The sequence below is a fragment of the Pyxicephalus adspersus genome, chromosome 3 (assembly GCF_032062135.1).
Source record: "Pyxicephalus adspersus chromosome 3, UCB_Pads_2.0, whole genome shotgun sequence".
Taxonomy (NCBI): Eukaryota; Metazoa; Chordata; class Amphibia; order Anura; family Pyxicephalidae; genus Pyxicephalus; species Pyxicephalus adspersus.
In genome coordinates, this window is record NC_092860.1 from 39,983,432 (window position 1) to 40,006,441 (window position 23,010).

Here is a 23,010-nt window from a genome sequence, read left to right on the forward strand (position 1 = left end):
TTTTAACAATAAATATATTAACAGCTCCCAAGTAATTCAACTGAAGTAAAATACAGAATACACAAAAAATTAACAGAAAGAAATCAAAACACAGCCCTTATAAAATCCAAACTTTCCCTGCCTTTGCATACATACAACTCCAGATTTGTATCTCACCCTCTCCCAAATTCTTTCTGATTTGATCTCTACTAGCACTAAACCCACAAACAGAAAAATGACCTTACATTGTTACATATAACTGGATAATTAATGAATGATTACTGGGGCTGACCCTGGGTACTCACAATAATTGCAACAACTCCTGGGGTGGCTCAAAATTTGCAAATTTTGCCTGCTTTTCTCTACCCTGGCCACACGTGAATACTGCTGGCACAGGAACCACATCCATCATCATGTGGCACCATATTCTTCAGCATTCAGGACTGACCACAGCCAAAGGAAAAATAATACAAGCAGACCAGATCAATGATCCCTGCAAAATAGGTATGCATGCAAAAATAAAAAAAAAATGAAGTATGGACTGGGTGATGTGGATTTAAGGTGATATTGGATTTAAAGAGTGGTTTAAATGAGGCATTGTCCCCCCCTGACATACTGTATAATCTTGAATGTTATCTCTATAAAGATTTGAAGGAAAACGGGACATAAACAGCTAGCTCTATTTTTCTCATTATTTATTTATTCCTGACCATTCAGTTTATTTTTCATAGTTCCGGTTCTACAGTCCCTAAACATATCAGAAAGATAAAATGTTACTGTTAAGATACATCCTGTCATTTGTGATAGAGTAAAGCATGAAATGCTGTTGCTAGATCCTACCTGTTGATAATGGTGATTCTCATTTTACAAGACGTTTTTTTCATTGATGTAAAAGTGTAATGCATCTAACGGCAAATGCCTCATCTGATCTCAAGCTAGAGTTACAATATCACTGATTTGATCTACATTATCTCAGTGAGTCAGTTTGAATCTACAATGTCAGGCCAAACTGATCTCTGATCAAACTAACACTTCCAATATTAGATTTAGTAAGTAAGTATGACTAGTTTGTACTTATCCTAATATCTTTTATCTAAGTTAAGCTGCACTCTTATCATTCAGAGACTTCTCCAAAGCTTTTTTCTAAGACTACTTAAAATAGCCTTGCACAAATTCTAGGGTTTTATACATCAATACATAAAAATGTATCCAGTCCTACACAGATTTAAAATTATATGAATCTAACCTCAATAAATTATATCATTGCTTATTTAACAACAATAAAGCAAAATATAGAAGCCATCTGTGAAAATCTAAGTATACCCTGTGATTCCATAGCTTGTGGGACCACCTATAGCAGCAATAACTTGAAGTGATCATTTTATGTATGGGTTTATCAGTCTCACATCATTTTGAGGGAATTTTGACCCACTGTACTTGATAACATTGCTTCACTTCATTGAAGGCATATCTGCTATAGCTATTAAAATTTCCCAGGATCTCAGTTTTGTCATTTGGTTTAAAATTATAAAATAAAAAATAGATTTTGAATTAGAAATAGAAGAAACTTTACATTTCTTTTCCACCACAAAAACTTCTACCTCCTTGTGAATTTTTGTTTTTTTTAGTTAAGGTCCACTTTATATATGTCCAGTGTGTGGTCATCTAAGTGTAGGTTTGTAAGATTTGGAGTAACATTTTTTGAATCTCTAATTGTAAGGATCACTCTTCTTAGTAGAAATGAAGCTGTACCCAAGGATTTGCAGTGCAAGCATCTCCCTGTTTCCATTTAACACATTTTGTGGATCTGTTCTCCCCTGCTTATTCTTGGTTATCATTACCACACTACTCACTAGATTACCAGTGATCTGACATAAGGCATCAAAGCCTTGCTCCTTTATTAGGATACCTGGCACCACACAGAGCCAGAGACAGAAACACAAAACACAGCATGGTAGGTGCATATGGGGGAAAACCAGCTGCAAGAAGGGTGCAAACAATACTAGGGACTCATCCTTTTGCCCTCTGCTTGACTTTTTTGAGCACAGCTTCATTAGTTTAGTTTTCCTAAAGATTGCACAGCTGCTATTCATTTAGCTGTCTTTTATGTCTGCCTAAAGCTTAGCTATAAAGAATTGGACATACATACCAGGAGTCATGTTAGGTAGTTTTAAGTGTGTGGCCCCATACAGAATAAATTGTTTTAAACCACATAACGATTCTCTAAAGAAATAGTTGATTTTCTCTGTGTAGCTTTTGTTTAGTGTATAACAATTGAGTTTAGATTTTAGTGCCAACAGGCTAAGTCATGGACTAGATTCTCATTCCAAATGACACATTTAAGGCAATGAAATTCCATGGTAATTAATGAATAGACTATGTTACAGTTTTGCAAAAAACAACACATTTGATTAAAGGCATCAAAGCACCATATGACTGGAACATTACAGCACATTATCCCTTGCTTTTCAGCGCTTTGTTGGAAATCATAGATTGGTTTACAGCTTCTTTGGCAGTCATGTATCCATCAGCATCATTAACTGCCTGTTCTATCACAATGCATTATCTGATCTTTGCAGATTGTAACTAGTTGCTTGGACTGTGCCAAGTTTACACCCAGAATGGAGAGAGCAGTTAGAAATGAAAAGGACTTAAAACATTGGCAAGCAAATGATACAGTAAACTGAAATTTAGAGCAATCAGCATTGTATGTAACATGCCTTCTGAAAGGAATACATTATAAAAATTAGGGAGCTCATAATATTTCAATTTTATGACTGCTTTAGTAGCAATGTTGTACTTCATTTGGGAATTAATTTAATTAATGCCTGTAGCTACCATACATATAAGACAATAAACTGCTTTTCATAGGACACTTTGATGAAGTAAGCTTTATAGCAACATTTATCTCACTTGGTTCACTAATTAGAACTAATTAGGAAGATTATTACATTTTTTTCCTTTGAAGCAAATGACAACAGGTTATGACACATAACAACAATTGCACAAGATTTTGTGTGTTAGATCAAATATATTTGTCTGGAAATGTTGATGCTGACTTTTATTTGATTTTATTCTGGCACAAATTATTTTAAATGTGACACCAAGGGGAGGATCAAGGTGACAATACAATTAATAATAATTGTGGGTTAGATTACATTTAAGTGTTAGGCTTAGCAATACATTAGCAATAAGGATAGTAAAAAAAAGTATATGTATAGGTCAAAGCTTTTCTTTTCGATTTAGCACCAATATTTTATTTTTTCATCCTAATAGGACAGTCTTCTCCCATACAGTTGTCATTAGAACAAGTGTCCCCATTGGAAGACTTTAAAGTCATCATCAGCCAATCCCTATTCATTGAACAACACACAATCCCTACACACTGTTCTCTCATTAAACTGGAAAAAGCTATTGGTGGAACACAACCATATGCTAAAGAAAAGAGGGGCACAGATGTTACTTTTTTTGATAAATCAAGGTAAAAGTAAGTAATTTGTTTCATCTACTCCTAAACAGAGAGAGATATACAATTTGCTATTGCTAACCTCCCCTGTGGTGTCAACCCAGTTGCTTAAATACTCAATGACCAGAAACAAATCGGAAAATCTTACTTGCATGGAATTATTGAAAGCATTTGGATGAACTTGACAGCTATGCAATTTATCTTTCTAGAAAATAATCAGCAATTTCAGTCCATTCATTTCCTTTAAATCTTTTTTATCAGTCTTTTTAGGATAGATATTTAAGAACAAACCTAAATACTTTTTTGAAAAAAATGCTGTATTATTGTTAGATCTTCTTTTCTCTACAGAGGTCATATAAACAATGACAATGCTTTGTAAATGGGCAGCATTGAAGAGCCTTGAGCATAATTATCTTATTAATATATTACTTAAGGCAGGTACATGTTTTAGCCATATTGTTATATTTTTCTTTATTCATCAAAGCAGTTTTTTAATATGTACATTGAACTGCATGTTAGTTTTTAGGTATATGTTTATAGGTTTATGGGGTATGCTAAGATTTTTGCTTGCAAACGTATGCACTAAATGTACCCAAAAGTTCCCATTGAAAGCGTTTGTAGTATAACTTTGCAGTCAACTTCAAGTTGAACGAACCTATCTAGCTAACAAATGGAAAGCCTTTTGTTGGACATATACTCCAAGGATTTGATTGGTAACAAAATTCATACTTTAAGATAAAAGCAACATGTTCATTAACTATCCAATGCCTGACAAATGAGTTTCAGTTACACCATAATTTTGACTCAGCTATGCTGTACTGACAACAGCCCTAAAAATTCCACGACCCTTTGTATTCTCCTGATGACTTCCTCTTACAAGGTCCACTAATCAAATCATTGAAGCTTCATGTATGGGGACAGAGTGTAACAACTTGCATGAACAAAATCACAAATATCCCAGGCTTTTTCTAAGAATAAAAATATACAGTATACCAAAGTTATTTTATAAGAGCAGTGATAAAAGATACTTGATCATGTAAAGCAGACTTACTTTAAAATAGGAAAAACATGTTGCAGAATAAAGTGCCAAAACCCCTTTAGTTTCAGGTAATGTTATAAAAGTGCCAGTTGACTTTTCTAATCCCACTTTATAGGAAAAACTAAAAGGTCACATTTTCAATGGAGCCATAGGTGTTTAAATTAGAAACATTCTGACAAGCTGTGTATTTTACCTATAAGTCTAGGAAAACATCTGAACCTTTTGACCTGTAAGAATATCATAGAAATAATATATTAAGCAGGAAGGAAAGTGATGTAGGTTTAGTGCTGGTAAATTTAAAAAATATTGAATGCTGCATATCGTCAGCAATGTGCTGATGGAAGAAGAAGTACAGAGTGCATTGCAGTTAGCTGACAAACATTTATCGACTGAACAATAGAATGTCATGATCCTGTCTTGCTTGGAATTTAGATTTTGGATCATTACAAGTTGTATGCATCAGCAAAGTGACAGTTCAGTTTAGAAACTCAAAGGGATTATCACTGAATTTACAGGATTATTTGTCAACCCTTTCTTCCTTGTAATTGACATTTTTTATTTGTCAATTTGTCTTGCAGTTTTAAGCTGGTAAATAGTTGATAGTGCACCTGCACAATGAGCACATAACCTGGACTGTTTTGCTTGCATCATTAAAACACAAGAAGCTACTGACATGATTAGAAATGTCGCAGAATAAAAACTAAAGCTAAAAAAATATTAAAAAGTAGCATTTCATCAATTTCATCAATTCTTCTTCAGCGTAGTTACACTCATATTCATTTTGTAACCACAATGAAGCCTTCCTGTGTATTGTTATATTTAAGTGTTAATTCTGAATTATACTATAAATAATAGTACAAAATATCTTTAAAACTTCCTAACATTTATTGCAGGTGTATGTTCCTGGTACATGTGCAAATTAAATTGATTGAATCATTGTGGTGACTGTTTTGTTATTGTCACATTTACTACTTTGTAAATCAGAAAATATGAAATAGAGTGCACATTATACAACAGGCTTCATTTAGAAAAATTGACTTTCTTATATGAGAACAGAGCAGGAGCAGTTTGTTTTTTAACATTCTTACACTAATTAAAAACATGTATGTTTGTATGGGTTTTCTTGAGCACTTTGGTTTCTTTGTCTTTGGTTTGATATGTTTTTGGTTTCATTCCTAATTCCAAATACATACTTTTGGGTAATTGCTCCAAAAAAAAGTGTAAAAAAAAAAGAAAATTGGCCTGTAACTATGGTAAGGACAATAGAATATGAACTTGGTGGCATGAGTATGGACGTTGTAAAGTGCTGCACTATATATATATATATATATATATATATACATATATATATATATATATATATATATATTTACAGTATAAAGTGCATGCTGCAACCAACAGGCATTTTTAGCAAATCGGCTATAGTCACCTTGTTGAACATATGGAAATAAACCTTGACATATCTTATTGCTTAAAAAAATGTGCATGTTAATGAGCATATGTTAACTAAAACTTTAAAAAACCCATGACCTGAGGAAAAATTTTAATGCACAAGGAATAGGTGGAAACAGAGTTATTTACTCTGCTTGGGTGTGTGATACCGCTGATTTTAAAAGAAAGGGATTGATAACTAAAGATTAATTGCCTATTGCTAAATCATATCACTGCCTCATCATGGTGCACTTTGCATGTCACGGTATTGTTTCTGTACCCTTCCAGTTGATATTTTGTTGCGCCGCCACTTGCTGCTGACATCAGGGCTGTAATGCAAATGCTTACCATGTAAATGTCTCAAATAGCTATAACTGATTTTTAAATTCTTTCTTTAAAACATAAAGTTTAACATACAACCTCCCCCAGGATCAGAACAGTTAGACAGTTTGACTTAAATGTGTACATTCCTAAATGTTTGCGTGGCTGTGTTACATTTTTGTATATGCAAATCTGTGTTAGAAATTCCTGCTGCTTCAGTAGGTATGCATAAGATATTCATTTTTAGTATTTAATTTCATGTTTTACCACTGTAATTAAATTAGTTGTGTCCTTGTTGAACCCTACTTTCTAGACTGTGACCTGATTAGATCAGTTTGGTTACATTTCTAAAATATGTATGAAATATTTCAATTCAGTCAAGAAGGGATTTTATAATTCAGTTTGTATTTTCTCTGCTCAATTTTTCTTTTTAATGCGCAGTGAAAAACTAGATACTTTTATTTTTTTACCTGGTCTTAACACTAGGGAACTAATTTAGTGTAAAGTTGAAACTACCACTGTTTCATCTGGATTCCAACTATATTTAATATTCTGTTTCCCCATAACTGACATGAACATGATTGAGCTTTGCTGTAAGGTATTAGTATGGTACTGATGGTGCTGAATATATTAAGCCTGATTTATTAAAGTTCTCCAGGGCTGCAGAGGATACACTTTCATGAGAGAAGCTGGGTGATCCAACAAACCTGGAATGGGTCTGGTCCAGGATTAAAAACTTTTGCCATCAGATAGCAAATGACTTGAAGAAGTCCATTCCAGGTTTGCTGGATCACCCAGCTTCACTGATGAAAGCGCATCCTCTCGAGTCTTGGAAAGCTTTAATAAATCAGGGCCACTAAGTTCATAACCTAAAGTTATACTTAAGCCACTCTGGAAGAGTTATCACTGAAATAAATAAGAAAATTACAGGCCAGGCACCTAAGGGTTTCTTGTTGGCACACCATTATCTCATGTGAAAAAAAGAAAACCTCTGCTCACTACTCCTTGTCCATGTCTTGAACCTGCAATTGTTCATGAATGATATTCTCCCAAACTCTATAAATATTCTTTTGATAAACACCTCTGATTATGCAGAAAGAAAACAGCATCTTTGCTGTCTCTCAAAGGTGAGGGGGGTTGAAAATTACCATAAGAGTGTTAAAATATTCTGTCCCAATGGACCACATCACCATTATTGTTACAAAGATATAAAGAGCAACATAAATTATCAGATTAGGGTAAAATAAGGGAATATTTCAACTAGAGGTGGACAGTGATTCCAGTTTGGACTGTATCTATTCCAACCTTGGATCAGAATTTAGAATTTAAGTTTCAGTCAAAGTTTAGATTAAGACTAGAGAACATAGGCTATGCTGGGAGAACTTGGGTTACATAGCAAACCTGGAAAAGAAAGAAAGAAAGAAAGAAAGAAAGAAAGAAAGAAAGAAAGAAAGAAAGAAAGAAAGAAAGAAAGAAAGAAAGAAAGAAAGAAAGAAAGAAAAAGTAAGAAAGAAAGAAAGAAAGAAAGAAAAAGAAAGGGTGAGATAGGAATAGGGTGAGATAGGAATTGAATAACAACAATAAAGGGCAGATAGGGTTTGCCAAGGTGCCATTTGCTCCTACTGCTAATCAGAGAAAGAGAGGAGTAAAAAAATATTGAAATGTGAAAATTAAAAGACCTGCATGAACATTTTATAGAATATTTTAATAGGAATTCTACTTAATGGTTAATACAGGATATAACTGTACCGCCAGCTTTTGTGATTTAAATCTATTACTTATTCGTCACATTATCCAGGCAGGGAGAGTGCTGGACTCTGCATATCGCTGGCAGGGTTACTGAAGCATATGAACAGGACACAGTTTCTGAGTTATGACAGAATCAGGATGCAGAACTTAAAAGCTGGCTCTCAGTTGTCCTCCTCGGGGATAAGAGACAACTCTGAGACTATACTTTCCACCACTAAGTTAAACGGTTAGGCTTGTAGTACGTTTTGGGCTTGCGGTCTTGTTTTCCCAGAAGCCAGTGTAGTCTCAGTGACAGCAGGACTTTCTATGACTGAATTAGTCAAGGAAATCAGACAGAAGAAATGCTGGCATGAGATGTGCATTGTGCGCTTTAGGCAGGAAACAAAAATGCTCTGGAGACCAAACCAAAGAGCCAACCCTTTAAAGTTCCAGCCAAGTGTATTCTCATTAGGTTCTCGGTTGTTTTACTCCAGGGATGGCATTGGACAGCCAGCTGAACTGTGGATACCTATAACAGGGCTGAGTTGGCAACATTTTGTTCATATACTGTATTTATTGTATGCATAGCAGTAAGAGCAATGGCTAAGCTTTGTATTTTAGGGGATTTAAGAAACATCAGCCAACTAGAATTAAATATTTTGCAGCTAAAATACATGCTGATAGCACATTAAAACTGGACAGTGTCTTATTTAATTTTCTTAATCTTAAACTGATATTACAAAACAAATATGACAATGAACATTATAGGTGCTTTTTGAAATATCTTAACAATGAAGCTGCAGACCTCCACCATTATTACTAGTATGAAGGCTGCCATTGATAAACTATTCATTCAAAACTGCTAGTTTCCTTGCTGTCATGACAAAACAGTGGCTTTAGCACTTCTAAGTCTCTGACCTGAAACAAATATGCAGACTTGTATCCATGTAGCATTTTCAAAAGAATAACAATAGCAGCCTACAAATATATCCTAATAGAAGTTTTCTTTAAATTTGTGTCTAAAACTGAAACACTGCAAAAAGAACTTCTGCAAAATGACTGCACAAACACAGTTGTTCTACAATGTCCGTCCTGTTATTTTAAGCGGATCTAAACTCAACATTTGTACTTTACATAAAAGGATAGACAACCCTTAAATGTAAAGTTAAAATTCAATAATTTTTTTTTTTTCAAAAGGAGACTTTGGCTGCTTCTTCTGCGCATGCCCGATCACGGTGTAGAAGAATTCTGGGACGTAGCGGTACAGGATCAAGGGAAGGTCCACAACCATCGAGGGATCTGCGGGATTAAAGGTAAGTGTGCTTTTTTATCTTCACTTTAAGTTCCACTTTAAGTAATAATTTTCTATCAAACCTCCTATTAACCCTTATTTTAACCTAAACAGCCCCAGTTAGCAGGCAGTGCAAAGAGCACATAGAGAAAAGGTAACCAAAAATCCAGCTCATAAGCAGTACAAAATTAAGTTAAAAAAAAAAAAACTAATAAAGCATTGTAGTACATTTTTACCATGAGGAAGGTTCTACTTAAACTTCAAATGACTGATTTTAACAAATAAATACATTAACCAGAGTCATTCCATTAAATAATTATGCTTCCCTCTAATTGACTGGCTTCTGTCTGTGCTGTTATTTTACAGATTATATGCTGTATACAAATTTGAACATTTGTAAAATAATTGCTTTAATAGAAAAGCAATCAACTGCAGCTATTTGGTAGCTGGAGTTATCTGCCTTTCTAATGAAGAGTAGATACAGAATTGGTTACGTGCAGAGCTGCCACTTTATTTTAAATGCACATTGTGCCAGGAAGCTTAACTATTGCTAAAGTTCAAAAGCTAAACATGATTTTTTTAAGTTAGGCAGGGGTTTACCATTACTGCAAGCAATTGTGTGTATGATGGTGAAGGCTAAATATCACTGTCATTGATCATGAGTACAAGGGAGAGAAGCAATACTTTCACCATCCACCAATGCAAAATTGGAAAAGTGGAAATTGTGATGACACCATGCATGGCTTATTGCACTGTGACACCAATCCTACTGATAGCAATTGCTGAGACATGGTTTTGAAATATGAAATGAACAAAATATGCCCCAAGAGTTATTGGCAATGCTATGTTCAGGTACATTGCAGTTAGACACAGTTGGCAGGAGTTTTAAAACATCTTTTTCCCCACTATACTTTCAGTTTGACTTGTAGAAAAAACTATACATTATAGAAATTACTTGTCCCCCCTGACCCGCTCCCAGCCCCCGGCAATCTTTGTAGCAATGTCATGTTCACTATGTTTAGGAGCATTGCAATTACCTGTTAATGTTGGTGAATCCCTTAACGACCAAATGCCCAATTTATGCAAAAATATCCTTACTCAAAAGCAATTTTCAAAAAGTAATTACTTACCACCTACCATTTTTATAAGAAATATATTCATTTGTGTGTTGTTGTTTAGTACAAACAACAGGTGTAAATGGGAGATATATTATCTATGTTTTTCTTTTTAAACATATTTTTATTAATGTTTTATAAAATTCCATCTCTCCTTTCAGGTTTTTTAGCAATCTCTTTGTGTATTCCTTTACCCTAATGTTTGGAGTTTGTGAGTTCATAACTCCATAGCTGGTTTTTATTGTTTAATGGTCCTGATCTGTGGAGTGTAACAGCTCTTGTTAAGGCACCCAACTGAGACCCAAAGCTACACGCAGCCTATATCAGCATGGGCAGTGGTGAGCACCAGCTCGCTGTGATGACAATAACATGTTTTCAGCAGCAGTCCTACGCTAGCTTTGTGTAAATAAATGTCGAACGGAAAAGAAAGTAGTACCCACTGACCCTATTCTCTAAACGATGCCATCCATAGATCAGGAAAATAATACAAACTAACGTGTAGTTTGACGGCTTGTTCTGATTGTTTGGACCAGCCACAGAAACATTTGTGTATTCTTGTCTGTCAGTGAAGACATTTGTAAATGGATTTGTATTTTACCCAGGTTACATTTGTAATTCTCCAATCATTTTGCATGCCAAAATTATTTTTATGTTTTTTAAGGACTCGCTTTTTTGGTAGATTTCTAAACAAAAAATAATTACTCTATGTTTTATTATAAACAGTCAAATGCACTTTTTGATTGTGTAATCCATAATATTATTTGATGAATGGATGGATTATTATCTAATAGTAGTGATTACATGAACATGATCCACAGATTTATTTCTGATCTTTCCTCCAAGGCCCTAGGATAGTTTTCTAAATACATGGTGTGATTGAGAACAAGAAAAATGTGCTCTGACTGGTTCCCAATCTCTTATGCAGCATCAAAAGTTGCTTGTACCGGTGTAATCCTGTAACTGTAGCATATAGATATTCATTAAAAATTCAATTTTGAGACATTCAATGGAGGGGGAACCTGACAAAAATGCATTATTTTACAAGATCATGGCCAAGAATGTGTTAAAAAAAAGAATAATAATATGTATTGTATCAGTACTCTACTATAACTCTCTGGCTTTTCTCTAATTTTAGTTCATATATTTAGTTATTTTGTCTTTTTGTCCAGTTGTCCATAGCATGTAAAAATGCTAAGCCATTTAAAACTAATATCTGACTAGTAGAGATGAGCAAACTGTTTTGGTAAATTTAAAATCAGGACTGTACATGTCAAATGATGAAGATATGCAAATATTTTGAAGCCTTACTTTACACAGAACATTTTGTAATCTATATTTTAGCATTAGAATAGAATACCCTGGAAGCTTATGTTTCTTCATGTTTCTTCTTCATGGAGAAGATTAGTCCATTGTTTATATTCATAAGAATTAGGTAAGCCATTTGGTAAATGTACACTTACACACTGAATGCTGCTGTGTACTAAAAATTAGCTAACCAAAGTTAGCTCAAAAATGATTTGGTTAGAATCATCCTGAATCCAAACAACAATACCAATTCCAACTGTTTCCCACCCTTCTGACGTCACAAGCCCCTCTCATCTTCTAATAAATGCCTAAAAACATGGCCCAGCTGCTTTCCCTCCCCTCAACTTCTTAAAGAGCAATTTCTGAACTTATGCCTTCTGTTTGTCCTGCACTGGAATCCCAAGCAGTGCAATTAACTATGCCCAAACCACAGAATATCCTTGTGTTATAGATGTGTGAAGAGGGAAGGTATTAAAAAAAGAAGCAAGTACAGTTAGGAAGCACGGTCACCCTTGGACAGGAAATATAAATCTGGACCCCCCCCCCCCTTAGCTATAAATACAGGAAAAAAAAGTCCTGAAAACAAGTAAACTAATGCATGTGTACGGACTGGTAAACTGTGATATATTACAATTGTTTCCTTGGATTTAAACATACTTCAAAGAAAGGAATAAAGGAAAGCAATACCCATAATGCGAATATTAGATATTCCAATTCTTCAGAACCCCCAGTTTTGTAAATCCAAATAAAGGATAGTATGTTGGATTAGTGTTTGAAATGATAAGGAAATACTTTCTATTTAAGTAGGCAATACTGTGCTGATATAAAATGTAAGCTTTAAAACACAACCACCTGAATGATTAATGTTTGTATTTGTTGCCTGAAGTTTCTCTGTAATAAAGTCTAAAAACGCCAGTATAGAACACAACTAACACAGAGAGCCAATACAGAAGCTGCTATGTACACTGTGCTTTCTGGTTTTACTGAGCAGTTTTATTAATAGAAAATGACTTGACACACATGGGATATAAAAATGTTTCTTTCACTCTATTTTATAATGCCAGATCCGTGTACATTTTAGAAACCAATAAGTATGCAATTTGATAATGTAGCCCTTTGCATTACATGTAAATGGTAAAGCTATACTGTGTTCTATGAAGCATAGCAAAAGAAAATTATCATAATTTAATATCAGCTGGCCCACACTCCATACTTTTATACATAATAATAGTTATTGCTATTACTGCTTCCATGAGTAATATTATTATATAGTCTCAAGTAGGACAGTAGCCATGCCTAATGCTGCAGATAATATTATCAAAAGCATGGAAGAAAGGAAGAGTCAACATAATGTATAATGCATGTAATTCTGAGAGATAATTGTATTTCAACAGCAGATAGGACTGTTCTGTACCAAAGTACAATGATGAAAACAGTGGCATGCAGATGAAGTTCCATCTACTTAGCAAGAAAAGTCTATTATGTAACAAGGCTCTACAGTGCTGTAATATATTTATGTTAACATGGGAACAGTTGTAATTCAATAGATGTGTGTGTTTTATTGTATTGTGTATGTGATAGGGAGCAGCTTTACACTAATCATATAAAGTCATAATATATTACTATATTGTAATACTTTTTTAATACACATAACCTTGTATTTATTAATCCTTAAAAGATGTCTTCCAATGCAGTGTTAAAAATACACCTCAGGCTGCAATACTAACCTTTTAGCCCAAAGTATAATTCTCAGTACCCCTATTCTGCCACAAGATGTCTCCACGTTACAGGTTTTAACCATGCTCAGCTTCACTTAGCTTTGAGGACTGAGGACATACTGTAAAGTTGGAGCATCATGGTCTCCTTTTCTGATATGCAGAAAGGATATACCACTGTCTACTGTACCATCTATTACCAAAAATAAGGACTGCTGAAGGCACACTGCCCTTAGCTTGCTGCTTGCACAGTGAAAAAGCAGCAGCAATCCAATGAGGTTTACTTTGCTTACTCTGTTTTTTTTTCCTGCTAGCAGGTGGTTGCTTGTCAGCATATTTAATTGCAACATCCTTGAATGATTCTGAAAACCGTTCCTCTTACAGTCTGCTGTACAGAGGATTGCAATAAGCTGAAATAAAGTCAATGCAGGCAAAGTCATCAGCTGTGTAAAAAATTACAATAATACAAAAAAGTATTAATGAACACAGCTGCATACACTTGTGTTTTTATATCTGGCTGAGGTTCAGCTTGGAAGTTATTTGAAGTCTAGGTAAAATGCAGAATCTTTTATTTACAATTTAGTTGCTGACATTTGGAAACATTCCAAAAAGCAAAGCTTAATTAAATTAACCACCCATACATTATGTAAAAAAATGAAAGACTGTTAAGTAATTAGCAATTCATGTAACAGGGAATGAACTATAACTTATAACTATCAACTTCTCGGTTTTTGTTAGAAACATAACCAATATTAATAATTGGTTAATAGGCAAGTAGGGTTTTAATCAACAGCAACAACTAATGCCGAGCAGGCAGCGTGTCAAAATGTTTTTATTTATATATTTTTATTTTTCCTTGGGGAAATGTAACAGTTCTTTCCCTGGACATGCTCGCACTGTAAAGTTGCACAAATCAGGAGATATTGGTATGGCTGCTTGCTATGTTCAGTTATTATTTAGCAGAGTATTTATGATTGTCTTCTATGTTCTTCTCTAATCTTCTATGCTTTAGACCTATTTAATGACAAAACAGTGCAGAACAGAATAAGATTGTAGGATGGCTCGGTAATAGATGTACTATGTAGGGTGGGTCATCATTTCATTCTGTTTATCCTTATTCACGCTCTTACTTGTCTTCAATTCTACTCTCAGCCTCTGACACAGAACCAGTACATTGAACAACTGTTCCATGACATTTTTTAGCCATATAGCTTTTAAAATAATTTTAAAGACATTGCTTTGAATAATACATGCACTATGGCAATAGTGGGGATCAGCCAGTTCCAGAACATATCAAAATAATATGAATGCAAACACAAGATATTGATCTTTGTCATCTATTAGCGGGTAAAAAATATTCGTAAATCTGTGAACGGTAGCACAATTTTATCTAGATTGATTTATTTCTGAGTCACACCGTCCTTTAATACTGGGGCATTTGTCAGTTTAATTTGGAGCAATGGCATGAGGACAAGGTTCTTTATGTATGGAAGAGGTGCAAAAGATTTATGGCACTGCTGGTTGTAATTTAAACAGCCTTGTTCGCTATGGCCATTTGGGTAGGTTGTAAAGAAACTCTGCCAAACAAATCACAATCTTTATCAACTGTACTGCACTTAATATATCACAGCATATTGACTTCATCTAATTCTTCATTGTGTTTGACTACAGTGTTTCCTAGTCTGTACATAACATTGTTTGGCATGAGTTTTCCGAGTCTAACAATAGTGAGTCACCAAGAGGCCAACCAGTTATATCAAGAGGGACAGAACATGTTCGTGCCCCAGTTTCTATTCTGCTAAATTACTCAATAGGCTTTAATTCACAAAGCTAACTCACTAAGATGAGGATCATTTTCTATGAAGGATGTGGAAATCTGACTGATTCAATTTTGTTGTGAGTATAAAACAAAATAATTTAGTAAATATTTGTATTTAAGGAAAGCTATATTGGTTCTGTTTCAGTTTGCGTTTGTATAGCCAAACATTTTATATTACATTTGGGTAGTGTAAAAATAAAAATTTGTCAGTTTAAACTTTTAATATCTTGATGTCCCATACGGAAGATTCTCTTTCTTTCCTGTTCTGGGAAGGGAACGGGAAATTATTAGAAATCTCCACAAACTTTGGAAAATTCCTTTCAGATGTTACTGGAACAGGTTTACAAGATTTACCCTCACCTTGTGAAAACATTTGGATCTGCCCATTCAATGACATTGGACACCATGACAAATAGAAAGAATGCCCAGTGCAGATACAAATGGGCCCAAAACCATTCCCTTTAAGAGTCTTGGAATAATCACTGAAATTGAATTGTTTGAAATGATGAGATATTTTCAAAGCTTTTATGCTAGGTGATAAGCTGAAAAAGGTTTTATTGAACTAGTGCTACAAAAATACTTTGCTAAATAAATTATATGCAAGGGTGTTTAATTAGAAAAAGTGCAGCTAATTTTCACTTTCATCTTGGCAAAAATGGTTAAGATTCAAACATCTAATCATTTGCAATCAAATGCACTGTTTTTTTCATTTCTGTTGCACATGAGTATGTAAAGTAAAGACATATACAGCCTGATCCATGATGTAAATCATGGATCCATCCATGATGTAAATTTTTCTATCATTTTCATTATAAATAGCTGCTTATGACTTTAATAATACTTTGTAAGTCATTCCTAACCTATTCATATTATGGGCTTATAATACAGACTTCTTGTAGAAGCCTGTCATCCAGGATTTTTATTCTATCATAGTTAAATCACTATATTGTGATACATGTATAAAAAAAAATCTACATAGTAATGCAAAAATATTGATTGTCTAATTATATAATTATAATAACTGATTACCTATAATGGTCCTGTACCACATTCGATCCCATTAAAAGTAACAGACTTTGCTGAGTAAGGAGCAGTGTAGATACAATTGTTTACCGTTATATGAAGGGATCTAAAGAAATCTTACTTATACACAGCACTTCTTGGGATAGATTTCTGAAAATGTTGCCATTAATAATATCTGAAACAAAGCTCAGCCTTTAAGCAGTATTTTCCAGTATCATTTTAAAGATGAAACTGATGAGGTTTCAAATGGCACTAGATATTTGGTTGTTGCCAAAATCTACATTTGCCCTGCTCTTCTTTTATCATCTACATCCGTATTTTAGATTTTAACAAACTGAAGATAACTGTAAAATTGTATTATGGATTCTTGTCCAGCGATTGTCTAAATTTTTCGATTAGCAATTGTATAGTTTTAAAAAAAAAATATCATGTCATTTTTATGAATTTGCAGGGAAACCAATAATGAGTGTTTAAACAGTGGTGTAACTAAATATTACAGCACCATGATAAAGTCTTGCAATTATATTGACAAACGGAGTCATTCTATTCTGTGTAACATGTATGCATGTATACAGCAGAAGGATCTGTTTGATAAATGGAATAATGAACTAGTATAGGCTTAAAAGTTCATTTGATATCATCCTACGTAGCATTCTGATGACAACTTAGATATATTCTGCATTGCACACTTCATCAACCAGAAATTATAGAGCTAAAAAGACAGCATCTTGCAGTAGTTTGTACTGTGCTACTTCCATTATATAGAGTAGAATGACCTGCAAATGACCCATACTCTGACCTACAGGTAGCTCAAACTTAATAGCAGAACATGAGAAATTACCTTGGCTTCATTCTTGCCCAGCTTTGAAAAGCGAAAAGGTTTATCAAGTCATTTTTCCAAGCTTGAAAACCTCAGTTTTTATAACCATTGTGTATCTGTCTTATTACAAAAATGTCATAGCCAATTAAAAATGAAATCAATTGTGAAAATGCTAAACAAGTCACTCTTCAGAGAAACATTCCACGGGCAAAAAAGAAAGTGTTTAAGGTTTCTCAAACCCCATAAGCTTCTGAAAATGGTAAATGGGTTTTCTAAGAAAAACCATATTTATGTCAAAGTGTTCCACATGTAATGTAACATTCCTCCACCACCCCACTCACATATGCCATCATTTATAGAGGAAAATTTTTTTCTATCAGGCCACATTTTTTCTCTTCCACATAATAATGTGATTACTGTAGTGTGGATTTGTATGGGCTATTCATTTACATGCATTTTTCATTGTATATAAAATTTGTATGTTTTTTACAAAAAAGGAGGGTACCCTGTATCATAAAAACTGGATGTGATAGCAAAAAACTGGGGTAATTTCTGGATTCATCACCCAAAAATTAATGTTCCCCAGTGTAATAAATGAGATAAAGAGCTAACCTGTAAATAGCTATCTCCAGCCAAAAAGGTTTTTTCTACCTTGGAGAGCTGAGGAAGCTTTAACCTCATGCCCACTTCTTTTGCAGAATGTATCTCCAGCAGGGTGTTTTTCTCTCTGGAGTCTGTAAGTAGAAAGTTCACTAATAAGATAAAATCTCATTTTAAACAAGTGTCACTATTAGGAGATTCCCCTCACTTTTTATTCCAATATTAGCTGTAAAATGTTCTATATCCCTTTATTTTCTGTTCTGATAACTAGGCACCATGACTAATAGAAAGAACAAACCTCCTAGTGAGAAGAAGACAAGTAATAAAACTTTAGTGCAAAGAGATTTGGTACTTTCCATTCCAATAAAACAATTGGATCTGAAGGGAATCCAAATTCAACAGCCCAACTGATTGCAGGAAACCATTTCTTTTGGGCTCCAGTTGTGTTTAGATGTGAAATTAAAAATTCAAAGAAAAAATTATTATAGTTGTTTATCGCATATGAACAATTGAGTACATCTGAATCCTAATTGATTTCTGATCACTTTTTATCTGAGAAAAGAGAATCGGAAGGTCATTGTATACAGTATTTGTGGAATAAACAATATCTTTAATCTTAACACCCCAGTCTGCTGGTAGTTAGTAGAACTAAAAAAAAATACACACAAAAAAAACAACAACTTTCTGAGCCTCCAAGGTATTTAACATTTGAACGTATACGAATCAATGTTTGTGTTTAGCACAAACACAATAAAAATGAGTTTATCAAGGTACCAGCTCATTTTCATACTTCTGCAATAAACTACAGACAATCTGCTCTAGCTGAGTACTTTGAATTAAAGTTGAAACACGGTTGCACATCTGTTCATTTTCTGTGCTTCTTAAACAGCAGGATTCCTATTTAATGTCTCAATGTTTCTTTTGAAAGCATTATTCAGAAGGTATGCCACATTAGCCAATGTGTCAAAAGAAAATGAATCTCAGAGATAGTTTAATTTACTTCAGGCAGTTGATTTTCTTCCGTCACATGTACTGTACCTACTAAAATGTTCCATTTGTCACTTCGCAAATTGGAACATTTCTTAATGTTTCAAATCAAAGCTTATACTTTATAATTTAATTCAACCTACCAGACACAGCTAAGGATCTATCTATCTATCTATCTATCTATCTATCTATCTATCTATCTATTATCTATCTATCTATCTATCTATCTATCATATCTATCTATACATCTATCTATCTATCTATCTATCTATCTATCTATCTATCTATCTATCTATCTATCTATCTATCTATCTATCTATACATCTATCTATCTATCTATCTATCTATCTATCTATCTATCTATCTATCTATCTATCTATCTATCTATCTATCTATCTATCTATCATATTTAATAAATGCAAAACGTATAGTCTAACAACATATAATATACTAACATGCTTTTTAAATCTAAACTTAGGAACAAATTACATTATAAAGTAGTTAATAGGTCCATAGATTGGGCAACTATACTTTTTTTCATAGTTTTTACCTGCCTGTGTCACTTATCTCACCTTGGGTTACAAAGCTTATTCGCTTACTCTATCTATGGACCTGAAGAGGTATCAGGAAATGCTTAGGACTACAGAACACCTTTCATCTCCCTATATCCATAACATATAGGAATAATTTTGTGGTGCACAGCGATGACCTGCGCAGGTTTTGTGGAACTGCCTAAGACTGCACAATCAGGATAAACGGGTATTTCTCTGCACCTGATGAACACATACCATATATACTTGCATATAAACTAAGGTACTTATTAATTAAAAATACATGAAAATGCCTTGGCCTGAGAAAAATCCGAGGGTGCAAAATGTGAGTGTTACTGCTAACATTCAAATCCTTGATCGACAGAAATGCCAATAAATGTATTGTGAATAAATCCATCTCAGGTGCATTATATATTAAACATGTATTTAAAAGGGGAAAGATGAAATCTCATGGGCTCAATTTGTATAATCCCCTTCCTTTCTACAGTTTAAAGTATTTTGTACTATTATGATGGGTCACTTGCTCTTAAATGATCTTTTGTGCAATACTGCTTGTCACCAGTAGATGATGCTGTGTCCTTGTGTAAAGTATGTAACAAACTCATGTATCTAAAGAGTTTGTTGCACACTTAATACTTACACACTTACATAAGGACACAGTTCCACGTACTGGTGTAACCTGTGTCACACTTACCTCTTCCTCACTTAAGTGTGAACGCCTCCCTCCTGCGCATGTGGGACGTTCTGACGATGGACGCTCTGTTTCCAAGCTTTATCAATTTCGTAAAATTGGCTATTTAGCTAGTTTAGGCACTGAACTCTGTTCATGTAAACATGTCTCCATTGTCCCGAGCCCCTAGTTCTATTGAGCTAGATCACCTTCATCTGGTGCTTAATTCAGTGTTTCCACGGTCCAGCTCCCGCATTAACCCCTCGTTGTCCAGTCTGTTGGTTTCCAGCCAACATACCTGTGCTGTTCCAGTGTTCTTGTCTGTCTGTGGATATCCTTGAGTCACCTATGCCTCCTGTTGCTTCCAGTGTCTCCTGTTTTCCTGGTGACCGCATTGGCCCCTGTGTCACTAATGTCTGTCTCCTGGATCCCTAACAATTGACCCCTGGCATGTGACCGGACCTCTCCTGCTTGCTGCTTGCCTCGATACTCGCCTTCCTCGACTATCTTTCTGCTTTGTGATTTGGTACCGTGTTTTGGCCACCTCGGTGTGCGCAAGGACAGCAACCTGGCAGTAACCAGTGGCGCAACATCCTCACCAATAGAGGCTCTGCAGAAGACCTAGTTACTGCTTAGACTCACACCACCTCTATGCAGGCCACAGCACCCCCTAGTGGCCATGTCTCTCCGTGCATGACAACCTGAGTATGAACCAAGATTCTTCTTTTTTAAATGCATTTTGAGAGAAAAAAAATATTGGTTTATGGTTAAGTGTATATGGTATATTTCTTTGACAAATACTTCTCTTTAAATTGTAATTTTACCATAACAAAGGAGCAAACCAAAAAAGATAATTGTTAGAGTTCACACATGCACCTTTATGTCACTTTAAACATCAAAAGCTATTCCTAAAATTATTTAGGATTAGGCACAAGTTGTTCCCTTTATTTGGCAGAAAAAAAGAACTTTCACTTGGGATTTAAACATTTTTCCAAATGTGTCCAATTAGAACATATGTGAATCATGAAAGCTGTGTAAAAATATATAATCTTCTATAACTTATAACGTAAGCTTTTAAGACCCGTTAAGTCCCTTTATTTGGCTATAAACAGTTCTGAAGCTCCTATGCACAGAAGAGAAATAAAACACAACAATTAAATATTACTATGAATTGTTATGAGATCATGGTTTGGGAATGTCCTGGTTTGTACAGATGCTAGATGTTTAACACCCAACATAAACATCCTTGATAATTTCTGGCAGGCCAAGGCACACCTCCCACATAAGTCTGAGTTGTTGACAGTGAAAGTTCTTTTGAAACATTCACAAACCATTGCTCAAAGCCTTGAGGGAAATTTGGCTTCATTGTCAGGGGTCAAAAATTGAATTAAGTATTAGTGGCATGAAAAATGTTTAACTCGATTCAGACCACAGTCACAGCCAATCTCAAACAGGTTTCATCCAAAAATTCAGCCCCTCTTAAAAATAAAACATAATCATAAAACCACGTATGTTGTGGCCTGTGTTGATTGTGGATCAATTTTGTCTAAATTGTTTGCCAAGGGATGGACTTGTTATCCTTATAGTTCCATAGGGCATTTTGGATACACTGGGTGATCCAGCAAAACCTGAGATATATTTAAAAATCATTTGCTATTAGTTGGCAAATGTTTCTAATCCTAAACTAGATCCATTCCAGGTTTGCTGGATCACACAGGTTCTCCCATGATAATCTTTTTCAGTTTTAGAGAAATTTAATAAATTAAACCCAATATTAAATATACTGTACTTGAGAATCTGCAGTAAAAAGTGCCATGTATTCTGTACTACTGCTAGCATTTCTGACATACAGACAGCCAACAGATAACATATGGACTTTCATGTGAAATAGCATCACAGAATGATTGAACGGCAAGCATATTAAATTGTAAAAATTACACAGAAGTTTGCTTTTAGGTAAAGGTCACCATAATAATAAAATATATAAAAAATATATTTTATTTACCTCATGTATAGCATTCAATACATGTAATAAAACAAAAAGTAACAAAAATGTAAATATGCTAGTCGATGACTTGACTTCGTGTTTGTGTGTATATACATATGTACAGTATATATAACGTTTGATGACTTCGGTGAAGTTGAGAACTTGTTTTAAAATGAACTGAGTTTTCAATCTAGCAACTTCAATAGTATCCCCAAAGCAAAAAACTATATGAAATTATTAAAGCAATAAAAATCTTTTAGCACATTTAGCACATCTGCACATCAATGAAAGATTTGTGGAATTTATAGAGTTTAAACCCTTTGGAAAAAAAATCTTGATTCTTTAAAGTGCTTATTTATAATTACACTTTTTAGTGATTGTAGAAACAAGCTGGGTGATTTTTTTTTCACTGGTTCATGCATGTCAACTTCTGGTAACCTCTCAAGTTCATGGCTACACAATTTTTGTTTAATTTCCCCAATGGGATAACAGATAAAATTGCACCCTTGCATAAATCCATCCTACTTGCTGAGCTTTCAGATTAAGAGTTGAAATCCATTACCCTTTTTCAATGTCATGTCTGGAGACTTTATTGAAAGCATTTCATGCGGCATTAGCAGTTTTATGGGCAATGTGGAAATCAAAGTGTCAGAGCTGTATCAGGACTTGTCATACAAGAGATGGGGAAACCACTTCTAGAACCACTTTGTTAAATCAATTGAAGATTTCCTATGGCATTTACTGCAAAATCTTGTTATGCGAAAGTATTTTAATTTAGTTGTTTCATGAAGCACAAGTGGTTTTCTTTATGCTACCGTCCATTAATTTGGAAAATAAGTTTAATGTGTATTTAGTGTCCGACAAGAACAAAGCAAATCTGCCGCTCTAGTTAAAGGCTGTTTATACAAGCTTACCTGCTTAGAATGAAAACACATTTTTATGACCCTTTTTTACACTGCACTATTTTAAAGTGAATACACATTGTGGCTTAACCTAAAATCAGTTCTTGATTTGTCATTATTTTCTGTGCAGACAGCGCATATTTGCATGATTTTGTGTAAGATTTCTACATTCTCTAGTGCTGTTTTACGTTGGTTGGTGCAGTCAGCATAACTGCTGAGTGTATGAAACATCAATTACAATAAGAGGCACCTAGTGATTGT

At 34.4% G+C, this 23,010-nt stretch overlaps 1 protein-coding gene across 8 annotated transcripts in view; it reads left to right on the forward strand.

The window, feature by feature from the left end:
- The window catches only part of LINGO2 (leucine rich repeat and Ig domain containing 2), a 780,900-nt gene that overhangs the window by 355,763 nt on the left and 402,127 nt on the right, over positions 1-23,010 (forward strand). For 5 of the 8 annotated variants that reach the window (XM_072404308.1, XM_072404302.1, XM_072404303.1 and 2 more), the window contains one exon: positions 9,162-9,277. The exons of the other annotated variants lie outside the window; for them this stretch is intronic. The gene's annotated coding sequence lies outside the window, so the exon portion shown is untranslated. The remainder of the gene's footprint in view (positions 1-9,161; positions 9,278-23,010) is intronic. 8 annotated transcript variants of the gene reach the window in all.